We start from the raw sequence: 13,380 nt of genomic DNA on the forward strand, positions 1-13,380 counted from the left end.
CTTAAAAATATAAACGTCAGACATGACAACTTTGTAAACACGTAACAACTAATATTTTAAGCCAGATAAATGTTTAGATATTTAGTGAAAAAAATAAATATATACTACAATGTTTCAGTTGGGACCGTGCTGTTGAAGACAGTAACTCCACACTATGTTGTTTTTATAAAAGTAGATCAATTATGAAGACCCTCATGACAACACGCCGTTGCAGTCGTGTGTGTTTCCCGGATCAAACCTTTTGGTCTGATGAATACCTAAAACATGTGTCTGTGTGTTGGTGCAGACCGTATAAATGGACTAAAACAATTAACTACATGTCATCTCTGATTTATTTACCGGTGTGATGTTTAGAGACACAGACGAAGGATGGCTGTGGCATCCTTGACTTTTAATGTCTAACTTTAAATGTTATAGACGGGGTTTGTATTAAGTGTAACAGTCATAACAGAAAAAGACAAGACTCATTTTCAAGTTGTGGTAGGGGCTATTATGTGTCTTTGTGACATAGGTAGACCAGAAAAAGTTCTAACGTACGTCACAATCTCAGTTTAAACACTCTCTTGACATTCATTTAATCATCTTATATTGTATTTTGTTCATGTTTTTCCTGCGAACACTCACAGGTATGTTTGACCAAACTCTGAGAATAGTCTCTAAAAACTGTACAAAAACAATAAAAAAGATACACAGCTGGTGGAGCAGACATCAGAACCAACATTAAAAGTGTTCACAATAGTTTAGAAGAGAGGATTTCACTATTAGGTATGTGTTATTCTGACACATATTTCTGTTGTGCAAACCATATTTCCTGTATAAAAGAGTATGTCTATAACCTATTCAAGGGTGTGTAGTGCAAACTTATGGATCTTAAACGTAATCACATTTACAACAAGGTGACATAGTCCCTCTAGCAAATCTGCCAAAAGTTGGAAAAACAGAAAAATCTTAGCACACTTAGGTAGATGCTTATGCTTATGACCGAAGGGGAGTACACATAGGTCTGCTCTTTAATGTCAAGCGGAAATGTTGAAACAAACGAGTACGACAAATAAAAATGTGAACATCGTCATCAGCTATATGAACGAGAGCACTAGATGTAGTGATAAATTATTTTTATGCTGTAGTTGTTCATAAATTACTATGAACATGAACTGCATGTTTGAGCACAATCAGAAAAAAACTCAACACCTGAAAACTATGCAAAAACAAAATGTAAACAGATTATCTCTGGTGGAAAAATAGTGTTTACAATTTACACATTCACAATAGAACATAAGAAAGGATTTCTGTCTCATGTGCTCATTATAGCTAAAACACTCTTTTGCCAAATCCCGTACACACTTCTGCATTTCGTAATTCAATGATTTTTAGTCAGTTTTGTTTTGTGCAAAGATAATTCCTATGTAAAGATTGTTTGATTTTTGTTTTCTATAACCTTAACAAAAGTGTGGAACACCATAGTCCTTAAATGTGTTTGCATTACATCTAAATATATGGGAGAAGTGGAGAAACAAAGATGTTTAGCACATGCACACATTGTAGATGCTTACGTACACCAGAGATGTTGTTTTATTTGAGTCAACGAAGATGATGATAGGAACTGATAACATTCTTTAATGTTTAATGTCATTGTGTTGGAAAAGATTCTGTGGATAAACACATCAGGGGAAATAATTTGTAATGGAGGTTTGTCTAAATAATAAAAAAAGTTCAGTCAAATGTTTAATAATTTTTCTTAAATGAATAGGTGTGTGCTCATCATGCTCTCTATCCCATGCAAGGATTAGCATGAACTTACAGAGAAGTCTTAAAAAAAAAACAGCCAAACAAACAAAATGTGAATTGTGCCATCCGCTATCTGAACAAGATGACTAAATTTAGTGGAGTAATAAAAATATCATTCACAAATCCACATTTAAAAAAAAATAAATAAAAAAATAACAATTGTATTCTGAATTCTATATGCATTTTAGACATTTGTTTTCTTGCTATGCTCTCTTTCTTAGTGATTTGGTCGCTTGAATACACGAAAGGTTATGGATAAAATGAATCTACACAAGAGTGTGGGAAAACTTTAACATGCTCAAACTTAAACGAGTGTGCAGCTTTCAGTGGAACCATTTGATTTGTTTCAGTTGTATTAGTTTTAAGGGTAAAACAGCTAGACTTCATTTTTGTGTTGCTGCTTCATGTGATCGCGCTTTGTGGACTTTGTGGAATTTTTATTATTCTTATTATGATGACAGCTCACAAAGAGATGTCTTCACCTAAAAACTTACAAAGTCCAACAAACAAATTGTGAACGGCCATCCAAAATCTTGATATGGCTAAAACTAGTGGTGTAAGAAAATTGTAATTTACAAAACATTGTGATTCTTAGATGTGACACATCCTTGACACAATCTGTTGGCATGTAATAATAAATGTTTTAGCACAGCTATTTACAATCATAGTATGAGAACTGTATATCGTGTCACTTGCATAGAAAATTCATTACCAGTTTATCAGGGTCAAAAGGAAATGATGATAACAGTTGAAACATCCTTAGCTTGTACATTTACTTTCATTTTGAAAATCACAGATTCTAGTGTGTTTAATCTTTTAGCGAATAATTTAAAAATAACATGATGCCTACAAAATAGTGTTTTCTGTTCTAGGTAAGAACATTTACACCAAGTGTTATAGGCCAGGTAAATAATTTGAAAAAAGTAGTTCTGTTGAATGAGAAAAGTTCAGTCATACATTTAAAAAGTTTTCTGAAGTAAAAATTATTTGTTTCACAAACACATCCAAAGAGTTTTCTACTCGTGTGAGAAAAGCACTTGGGTGCATAAATGATCTAAAGAAACAATGCTGGTCATTAGGTTATTAAAAAAAAAAAAAAGACAATAGACAGTGTGCCTTGCTTTAGTGACACACAATGTGTTTAACCTTTTTAATATGTTTAAAATTATAGGTGTAATTATTTTACCGAGTTTAAGCAATTAGATTAAAATGAAAACATTTCTTAAATAACAACAAAAAATAAAAACAACAAATATGATTTTGGTCATACTTTAAATTCAGTATACTCAGATGTGTGTGTGTGTGTGTGTGTGTGTGTGTGGTTCAGGTATATCCTACGTTATATGGACAATGATGGCAATATCCAAAATCCTTGTCCTTGTGGATTTTTTTTTTTTGCCCCCGTGAAGAAACAAGCTTATAAATCATACAGAATGAAGTATTTTTGAAAATCTTAAAATGAACAAAGTTTTCTGTAATGGGTAGGTTTATGTGTGAGGTTGGTGTTTGGTGATTGAAAATACAATTTATACAGTATAAAAAACCATTACGTCTATGGGATGTCCCATAAAACATAGAAACCCAATGTGTGTGTGTGTGTGTGTGTGTGTGTGTGTGTGTGTGTGTGTGTGTGTGTGTGTGTGTGTGTGTGTGTGAGAGAGAGAGAGAGAGAGAGAGAGCCCAAAGAATTAGCTAAAGTGTTGATTCGTTGTTTAAACCACGGTTTATTTAAAATTTGTTTTGTCTTGTCATATCATGTTATGTACTTTGATTTCTTTTTTAACAATATTGTTCACCACCATGGTCAACAATTGTTGTTTTATTGTGCTTTATAAATAAAATGAACTGAACTAAAGCATGATTCTGTGCGCATAATATGAGGTGGATGTTGTAAAGCCATTAACACAAGCAGGTAGAAGATACTATTACCCACTGTCAGTTAGACACCTTCACAGTCAGGAGTAAATTGTTAGGTGAGGTGGATTTGGTGGATAGAGTCGGTGAGCAAGGATGTTGAATCATTTTAAACTTAAGACTCCTCATAAGTTTATCTATTCAACCTACAGATTAGGTTGTACTGATCCTTCAGTGGTGTTAGCATACACACATACAGATGAGGTAGAAAGAACATGCTCAAACATAACACCTTTTCAGAAGCATATAAAAAGTGTGATGGGTAATGTTCTTGGTGAGCTCTTTAATTCTATGTTTCAGTTTTCAGGTGCTTTATTGACATGGAAAATATGTTGTACATTTGTATTGCCAGAGCATTCCAGTATTGTTGCAAACAATCAAAACAGTGATGGCTTAGCTATCAATATTGAGCCTATAGATCAAGCAGAACTGAACCTTTTAGAGGTTTGCGATGGTCACGTGTCTGGATATCCTCCAACCCCAAACAAACCACATTCCCATTAACAAACATACTAAAACATTATATCGGACACAGACTACATCACAGGAGGAAAACAGACAGGGGAGAAGCTTTGGGTTCTGGTGTCTAGAAACCAATCCACCAAAGGTGTTGACCTAAAACACAAACACGGAAGCCAGAGGCCCAGACAACCTCCTTGCTTAGGGCTAGATGTAGACCAGTCGGTAGCCACACTGGTATTAACATACCATACCAACATACCATGTACCATATAGATCAAACAAACATTGATCCTGTCAAGGTGTAAATACACTCACTTTTGCTCAGCCATTTTATTCCAGGAAGAACCCAAACACCTCCTCCTGACTGGAAGTGTGTAACTGCTCAGGAAGGAAGTCCACAGAAACCCCCACAGCTCTGGTTACAGATACAACCATCATATATCCAGTAATAAATGCAACACAAGTCAAATCTGAGATCTGTTTTGATCTTTTGATTTTACGCACACCTCTGTCATGTCAAACAAGGGTGACAGCACCCCAGTGACATGGCAACCACTGTGACAGACAGGCCATATAGCGATAAATCAACACATAAATCTGACCATGTACACATTGGACATATCACAACCTGTCAATCAACGCTGGCTGGACCCTCCATAACTCAGGCCATAAATCAGGGTAATAAATCACCAATCTGACACTTAGGATATGATAATACTACTCATGTTAGTTCTGATCCATTAAATAATGTCAACAGGCACAACTTTTGTTCTTAACAATGTATTAGTAAATGTTGAAATTAACTAGGTTAATATATTAACTACTGTTAACTAAGGTTAATGTTAAGTATTTGTCAAGTTAGTTCATGTTGGGTAGGTAACTAATGTTACAAATGAAAACTTATTGTAAATTGTGAAGTATCACCTGTGTTTATTGTTTATACGTGTTAAATTATTTATACGTAAGTATAAATAAATGTAAGGGTAATTTAGTTAAATGTTATGTTTTTTTATATTTATATAAACTTTCTGTATAACTTGTTTTTTTTTTTTTTCTTCTTTTTTGCTGTAATTGCATAGTTTTGTAAATAAATTGTTCTCATTCCAACTTAATCCTATGAGTTCTTTACTTTTAAAATGCATTTATCATAATGAGATGAGTTAGGGTTAGCGGTAAGTAAACATTTTGGCAGCGTATCAATTTTAAATGAAAGATTATTGAACAGTAAAGAAGATATTAAAAATGAATCTGGGTCACGCCCGGGGCGCTGTACACTTCAGTGTCGGGCTGATTCTGGCTCGGATGTGGCAGTGTCAGTTTTCAAGATGATAGAATGAAATGTTTCTATAACGTTCACATAAACCAAGAAAAAACATTCCTAATTCATTAAAAAAATGCACATTTCAAACATTTAACAAACATTCACTAATTACATTTTCATAACGTTTTCAAGATGATAGAATGGAATGTTTCTATAACATTCACATAAACCGAGAAAAAAACATTCCTAATACATTTAAAAAATTCTAATTTTAAACATTTAAAGAACATTCAGTAATGAAGTTTTCGTAACGTTTTCAAAATGGTAGGATGGAATGTTCCTGTAACGGTCGCAGAAACCCCACAAAAAATGTTCTTAATACATTAAAAAAACTTGCCATTTTAAACATGTACAAAACATTCTGAAATAACATTTTCATAACTTAAATGAAAAGTTAGTAAAACGTTCGGACAACTCATTTTTGTTAGCTGGGACCCCTTTAACAAATTTCTACAGACAGCAGAGAAAGACCAAGAGCGTCTACCTCAGCAGCAACAAATCTCACATCTGTAGTGCTTATTTTGAACTTTAACTTTAGGTCTTTCCTATTCTTGAAGCAAAATTAATGCTTAAGGTTGATTCAATATTACTCTTAATGAAAATCACACACACACACACGCACGCACGCATGCACAACATCAGCAATGCTACAATGACAAAGTCTGTTGATTCAACCAATTTTCACTGCATTTCTTTAGTATGTGTAAAGACCCAACTGACAGGGAATGTTCCCAGAACATTCACATTCTTTAAAAATTATGTAAATGTTAGTACAAAACGTTATTAAAACAATGTTTTTGCAATGTTCTTATAACATTCTTAATTTTCTTGTCATGTTGAGAAAAAATGTTCTTAGAACAACATTCTTGGAACATTTTTAGGACATTTGTACTTAATGAATATTTTTATAATGTTGATAGAAAACGTTCTTAGAACAACATTCTCAGAATGTCCTTGTAATGTTTTTAGTATTTTCTGAATGTTTTCATAATGTTATCATAAAACTTTCTGGGATCAACATTCATGGAACATCCCTATCATTACCGTTTCTAGGCATAGGCAGGCTAGGCGGTCACCTAGGGCACCACCAGCAGGAGGGGGCACCAATGACTGCACGTACTTGCACTAAGTTTTAGCAGGGTTGTGATAAAGAGTGGCATGGACAACCTGAAATATGATTGATCGCCCAACATCATTGTGCTAGAGTACTGTCAATCTGATGATGCTTGTATGCCATTGGATCAGAGTGCTGTCAATTGCTGCCAGATTGTTGCATGCAGTGTTTGCATTTGGAGCGCTTAACAACACCGTTAGATCAGTGGGTTCTGTCAGTGCTTTGGCAAAGTAACAGTTTTTCCCCTTTTTTTTCATTGTTTTTTTTTTGGTTCAATGGAGATTTTAGTTTATTGTTAAATTTAAAATGTTGGTAAAGTGAGTATTTTGTTAAGGTGGTTTTTTTGTTAGGGGAGTATTTGTGGTGTTAGATTGGTCAAGATGTTGTTTTGTTTTTGTGCCAGTGCATTGTTAAAATGTGTTGTGTAATATTCACATATAAAAATGTAATGGCCAATTAAAAATAGGGATGTGATGATTCACTCAACTCACAATGTGATATGATTCATGATACTGATTTCACAATACGATTTTCTCACTTTTTTTTTTTTTTTACATAATTAGATTTAACTGACAGTGGTTGAAGTATATACGCTACAATGCTCTTCCAAGGACATGCATTTAATGCTTGGACAGAGCATACAGGGATATGTTGGATGTGATGGATCACACCACTATGCAGCTGATCTAGCTTTGACGCATGAGAAGCCTAAGCCGGTTTGCGGCTGACTAGATGAGCCTGTAATTAGTGAGAACACTCTTGTTAACGAGCTAGATTTTTTGGCCGGTCTTGATCTGGGATTCTTCCATTTCTCCCAGATCTCCACTCTGAGATATCTAAATCCTGGAGGAAACCGTATTCCTTTCGGTTGTATGCCTTTCAACACGCTGACTACGCTAATGTTGAGGATATGGTTGAGCACGGATACGTGTATGCCCCCTGTTGAATAGAAGTTTGCAATAGAAAGAGTTATCTCTCGCAGGGTTAGTCATCCTCTTTAAAGACTCCTGCCTTGCCATCAGTAGCACTTCAGACCACCTCGTGCTTGAATGGCGGGGAGTATGTGGCTTATCAGAAAGAAAGAAAAAGACTTACTCCTTGATGCTCCGCTTTCGCCAACCAGGCTTTTTGGCACTTCCGTCGAGGCTGTTGTCGAGAAGTTCAGGGTGGGGAAAAGCACAATCGGCTGCTTTCAGGAAATTCATTCCTCGGCACTCCAAATCCTCTTCTAAGGGGAATAATCAGTCTAGAGCTGACTGAATCAGCCATTTGAACGAATTAATTGAATGAATGACTGAATGACTCACTTATTAAGACAGTGATTTGCTAACATCTACTGGCACTTTTAGTTTTATATTTAGACTATTGTTTCTTTTTTTTAATAATTTCATATTTCAGTTTTTATTTGTATTGTTGTGTTGAATTAAAATATTTATTTCTAAAGCTACTTTTTGTAATGTATATTCAGTACTTTTCTAATTTAACACAATAATGACTTTAAATTACCTTTAATAATAACTTTATCTTTAAATAATTGGCACATGTTGTGTTAATCTCATTAATTTGAGATTAATTATATTAATTTATCAGCACATTATGTAATGAATTAGATAAAAAATGTAATCACTTGATAGCCCTATTTAAAACATGAAACACACACACACACACACACACAAATCCTTTTAATAGGAAAAGTGGACTTCAATACATTGAGACCTGACATAATGTATTAACACAAAGGGTGTGAAAAGTTGACAAGGAATAAGTAAAAATAAAATTTATATATTCTTCTTACTCATTATGTCTTAATTTAAAAGGATATATTAAAATAAATACTCATTAAAATATTAGCTTGATTGTACAACAACAATAAAGATTAAAATAATTGTGTATATTCAAATTGTGTTCATTTGATCACCATTTGTGAATGCTCATGCGCACAAAATGGTTTATTTTCTTATATGACAGCTTTATTTATTACCATGGTTTATATTTTGTTAGCTAAATGTATCACTATTTATTTTAGCTAGAGGATTTTTAAGATTGGTACTGTTAGGTTTCCATGGGGAATGCAAGTTTGCCACCATTATCTTTGCGTCATTACGACACGTCTGTATACATACAGAAGGAGTCCCGGGGTGCTTGTCAATATCCCTCCTTGTTTCCTCCTGCCTCTGTCCTCCATCCTATGATCCGGAAACCGATTGAGCTCAGCCATCTTGAAGGACATCTCAGTTCTCTAATTGCACCGTGAGGAGGCTTCTAGATGAGCTATAAGTGAGGATATCCTTTGCAGAAGTGTTTTATATTGAAAAACCTGACGCACGAATAAATTCTCCTCCCCCTTTATATCTGCTGTAATACTTTTAATTTATATTTTACCTTTGCAGTTTAAATAAACCATACATGTTATATATTTCAAACAGGGCACCTTGCTTTATTAATATGTATTATGAATGTCTTAAATAACAAACTTTAACAACATAAGGGCAGATCCCTTTAGTGCAGCTGATGGCACTGTGTTAACACACTCATACCTGTAGCTCGTGAGTTAAGTGAGCAATGCTCAGTTTTACTTCATTGTAATGTGAGCTCATTATAAGCAAACTACAGCTTGATGTAGGCACACAGTTAGATCCCTATCAGTTTGCACATAAACACCAGAAAGGCACTGATGATGGAATCAACTGTATAGTGCACATAGTGCTTTAACATCTTGAGAATCCTAAGGCCTATGCCAGACCGTTGTTTGTGCTTCAGGGGTGTGTTAGTTCCCCAGTACTGTTCAGACTGTACACTAATGAATTCACATGTAGTACTGCTAACAATTACATGATTAAGTTCTCTGATGATACAGTTATCCTGGGTCTCATATAATGATACATTATATTTCGTTGCACATAAACATGAGATTCAGAACATTGTTTGTTTGAGGATTTTGAGGCCCAGAGTGGATTTTTTGAGTGGTACCATTTTTCTTTACAGTCAATAAGATACATCCATAATCTCATCCATCCTTATACCAGAAACATCAGCCATCGTGACCGTGCTCTTACATCAGAGCAGATGCTTTGCATTGCCTTACATTTCTTTGCAAATGGTAGTTTTCTGTATAACATCGGGGATGGAGAACATATTAGTAAGGCTACTGTTTGCTGAGCTGTCAGGAAAGTGTGCCTTGCTCTTAAGCACTTTCTGAGAATTTTTGTGTTGTTTCCTGGGCACAAACCAGTGAGAGCCATCAAAGAGGAGTTTTACAGGATTGCAGGTCAGTGGTGTATAAATCGGTTTAAATGAGGCTAACCTGATAAATGACATTCAGCTAAGAATATCTTGCTGTGACCCTTGGAAGTAACCTAATAATTAGAATTCCCTTTAGGATTTCTGAATGTGGTTGGGTGCATTGATGGCACACATATTCGGATCATTGCACCTTCTGAAAATGAAGCGGATTATGTCAACAGGAGGTTAATCCACAGTATTAATGTGCAGGTACACTGACAGCCTACTGTTTCTAATGGTCAAAGACTACATCACAATACTGTACATGTCTCATTCTTTGCACTGTCAAGATCATATGTGATGCTGCCAAGTGGCCCGGCTCTGTTCATGATTCAAGAATGTATCAGGAGTGAACCCTGAGCAACAAACTGGAAAGGGGTAAGTAAATGTATGTCCTATACACATATGTGACCCATCACAGAAACCAGTGACACAAGTCGGCAGCACAACTTTCGAGCAAAATGAGAAAGAAGTGTTTTTTTTTTTAAATTGGTGATTTTCGTCGTTTTTTTACAGAATCTGTTAGTTGAGATCACGAAGAAGCCTCTCCGTGTTTGAGATAGCAGTATTGGTATATTTAAAAGCGTACATTTTGAGGTTGAAATCGGCTTGTTTTTTGGAGATTCTAGCACGCAGTAGGGGCGTGTCATTGTCTGTGTGTATTTCCATACTGGATAAGCCGGCTTTTGTTTCTTTTGTTATTGCCCCCGCCCTCCAAGGGAAGCGTGGCTAATTATTATGCAGCGCTCTGGCCGGCGAAAATGTTTTGAAGTACTTCTTCGACAAGCTGGATGCTTATGAACAAGCGCTCACTGATTCTGAAGACGATCTGAGCGACGATGAAAGCGGCATAATAAGACTGAATAATAGCCCTAATCTACAACTGAGCGAAGATAAAGACAAGGAAGAATGTATCGGACTGGCGTCAGACGAGTTGGACCGTAAGATATCAGAGGCTATATCGATAGTAACATTTGATGGGGATAAAGACAGAGAAATGGGGAAAATCCGTAACTTTGACTGTAAATGCTACACGAGGAGAAAAGAGAACTCTCTGTATGGGAGACAGTCCTGTAGCCAGAAGCTTTCTCCAGACATTATGTACAACATACGGCTGGATTCTTTAGCTGTGGAAAAAGAGTGGCAGGACATGCAAATTATTGGACATTTAGAGGCAAACAGACGCACAGTGCAAACTTCGGAGATGGTAACATCCACAAAGAAGACCCCGAAAAAAAGAGAAAGTGTGCCCGAACGACTTATTTCATTGGAGGCAACGAGATCTGCAAGAATACTTTTCTGTTTTTTATGGGGTGAGTTTCCATAAACATCAAAGTTTGTCGTTTTGTGTTAAAAATTAAAAATGATGGCCAGATTTTAAAGGAGTGTCTTGCAACGTTATCTATAATGCACAAGTTCAAATAGAGTTTTGACAAAAAAGGTTTTATAAAAAGATAAAACTCACATATTTCAGCCTCTAAATCATTTTTATAAAAGTCAAAAAGATAAATTACTGACATTTTACAATGCACATTATCCTTTATTTTTTAATAGTATGCGGTCCGATTTTTCCCGTTGAGTCTGTCGTTGTTATGCAACCATGCAGCTTTACAGGGGGTATGGCTTATCTAAATGAGATGTAAATGAGCCCTATTGTCACTCCCAGCAGGTGAGAACTGCACGATCTTAGAGGCCATTTTCTCCCTTTTGAGCTTTTTTGAGTTCCTACCTTCAAATGGCCATAACTTCTCCAAATATGATCAGATTTCCATGTGTTACACATCGTTGAAAAGCTTGGAGACTACACTTTCAGAATATGTGAATAACTCAAAATGCCCCAGATTCAATGTATACACTACACACTTACAGGGGAATTTTTATGCAGCTCTAAAGCAATGTGAACTTTCTTACAGGAGAGATTGATGGCTTTCTGCTGGCAGATAGGGGTTACCCATGCACACCAAATCTTATTACCCCTTACCCAGAACCTGAACCAGGCCCCCAGCAGCGCTTCAATGTGGCACACTGCAGGACGAGAGCCTGGGTGGAGATGACCATAGGCCTGTTGAAAGCACATTTCCAGTGCCTACGTCACCTCAGGGTAACCCCTGAAAGGGCCTGTGACATTATTGTGGCATGTGTTGTTCTCCATAACATTGCCATAATTAGAGGGGAGCAACACCCTGCCCTACAATTACAAGATCCTGAGAAAGACCCCATGAACCCTGCAGGATGGAAGGGTAGTCCGGGATATGATATGCCGCAATGTTTTCTCAGATTAATCATGATATCCACCACAAAAAAACAAAAAAGAAAATGAATAAACATGAAAACACAGCAATTTATATGGTGTTCTTTATTTCCTACTAAAAAAAAAAAGGTTAGATTTTAATATAGTTTCAATACTTACTAGAATTCACCTGTGAACTTACACTCACCTCTAGCTTTTGTTTCAGAATCTCGATTTCCAGATCTGCCTTTTGGATCTGGCGGTCCAAGTATACAAGTTCTTTGCTGTTTTTTTCTATCTTTTTAATAAGAAGAAGTCTATATAACTCCTTAACTGGCAACTGAAAATACAGATTCTATTGGCTACTCCACATAAAAATGTGAAGAAATGTGAATGTGTAGATTGTTTGATGTGTAGACACATATTAATATTTCCTCTGTAGGCCTCTCTGTGGCAGCAGAAATGGTTTCTTCATCCCCATCATCCTGTGAAGATGAGCATTTCATAGAGTACACTTTATAATACTATTTGTCATAATTTATTGTGTATTGAGTACAGTGGCGCAAAAAGTGGGTATGCGCTATATGGGGGGGGGGGGGGGGGGGGGGGGCAAAGCGATGGTTAATTTTTTTTAAAAATAATAATAGTTATATACATTTATATAAAAGTTATATATAAAAAAAGTTATATAAATTTTAGAGGACTAACAGGCTAAGCGCCGGTGCCCTCATAAGATTCCAGACATAGAATTTAGACATACAAGAGTAATATCGCGAGTGGGCGGGGTGCCGTGAGTGCTGAGTGAGCAGCAGTAACGTTAGTGAGTTGTCGTTGAAACCATAGTGAAACTCGAAAAAGATGGATAAAGCAAAAAAGCTATCGGGGGCTAAAAATAGAAAAAGAAAGAGCGAAAAGGAGATGGCATGTCAGGGGATGCAACAGCAGCTAAATAAGTGGTCTCCAAAGTAGACAACGACCTCCTGAAGTATGCAGAACAGCTTGTTTGCTTCCAGACATTTGGGATCTCTGCCACGGATTCAAATTCCTGATGGAACTGTTCCTTTGTCTACCTCAAGAAATAATAAGTTGGTCCAAGTGTTTAAATCATGTTAAATTTTCAATGTTAAACACAAATCAAAGTAAATTTTGACATACTTTTTTTATTTTAAGTTTACAATAGTTTTAGATAGATAGATAGATAGATAGATAGATAGATAGATAGATACAGTGCAGTGAAAAGGTTTTTGCTCCTTGCTGTTTTTTTTTTTT

The 13,380-nt window shown here is 35.9% G+C and overlaps 1 long non-coding RNA gene across 1 annotated transcript; it reads left to right on the top strand.

Moving 5' to 3' along the window:
* Positions 1-11,127: 11,127 nt before the first annotated feature.
* LOC122145014 lies at positions 11,128-12,221 on the top strand. Its single transcript, XR_006160035.1, has 2 exons — positions 11,128-11,194; positions 11,795-12,221. It is a non-coding gene; the product is annotated as an uncharacterized LOC122145014 (long non-coding RNA).
* Positions 12,222-13,380: the final 1,159 nt, after the last annotated feature.

Source organism: Cyprinus carpio, unplaced genomic scaffold (assembly GCF_018340385.1).
Source record: "Cyprinus carpio isolate SPL01 unplaced genomic scaffold, ASM1834038v1 S000006823, whole genome shotgun sequence".
Taxonomy (NCBI): Eukaryota; Metazoa; Chordata; class Actinopteri; order Cypriniformes; family Cyprinidae; genus Cyprinus; species Cyprinus carpio.